Source organism: Sparus aurata, chromosome 16, assembly GCF_900880675.1.
Source record: "Sparus aurata chromosome 16, fSpaAur1.1, whole genome shotgun sequence".
In the NCBI taxonomy this organism is placed as follows: domain Eukaryota; kingdom Metazoa; phylum Chordata; class Actinopteri; order Spariformes; family Sparidae; genus Sparus; species Sparus aurata.
The window spans coordinates 1,337,388-1,338,588 of NC_044202.1; positions in this window are offsets into that span (position 1 = coordinate 1,337,388).

Sequence of the window (1,201 nt, forward strand, 5' to 3'; positions counted from 1 at the left end):
CGCTGTGTTGATTTGTAGCAGAAATTCAAACTGATAATTTTAATATTCACAATATTAATGAGTTAATGAGACAAACGTTCATAAACAAGCTGTTTGTTTCTGTCTCGTCTCGTCGTTATAGAAACTACAGATCAGTTGTGTTATTATGTCTGAACATAAAATTAAATATATTTATTTCTGGTCCAGATCACAGTTTCTTATCGACATTTTGTTGAAAGTATTATTCTACGCAGACATAATACACGCCTGTAAAATGAAGGTAACTCGTATTATAAACAGTGTAAATTACATGTTTGTTACCGACGTCCCATAATAAATAAACCTGGACCCGGTGGAGACCAGAACCCTGTGACTGAACGCGTCCCGGATCATAAACCACCTCGACACGCCGCCTCCCTCCGTCTGCTCCTCCTGCCTCCACCCTCCTCTCTCTCTCTGTGTCGTGCAGGTGAGGTTCACATGTTAACCTCCTCCTCTTACTCCTCCATTAAATCACCCTCTCTCTCTTGATCGCCCACTAATGAAGGAGCGAGGGAGGGAGAGAGAGAGAGGGAGTGCTGGAGGCTCGCCCGAGGCTGCAGGAGAGAGACCAGCAGATTAAAGAGGCTCTATTCCCTTTTAAAGCCTCTCCACCTCGCTTTCTTCTCCTCACTTCCTCCGTCGCTCGCCCTCTTTTTTCCTCTTCCACTCAATGTCACACCGCTGTCGTCTCTTCCTCTCTGTTTATCTCCATCTCTTCCTCTTAATCTGCAGGATTTCCTCCTCAGTCTAACCAGCCACCTTCCAGATTACCTTGATCCCGTTTGTGACTGAGTGTCTCACATTTCATTCTTTATACAGCTGTGAAATTATGGAAACGTCCCCTCGCTCTGCCAGAAGATGGAGGGATGGAAGAAGAGAAAGAAGAGGTGGACGCTCTGTCGCCCTCTGCTGGTTTAACACAGAACAGTTTGAGAGTTCGTCCACTTCTATGTGAGTTATTTGGATCATTTCTACAAGACGTCACCAATTTAACATCTGGAACAAACAGCTAACAGTTAGAAATATCGATGTTTTTGTTGGAAATATTCTGATATTCTGAAGTGCTTCGGTATTCAAAGAGCAAAACACGGGATAAACTTACATCATGTTTTAGTTTAGGGCTTTAAAAACTCATATAAACTATATATTACTGGATTTGAAAGCTCATTGGCTGCATGAT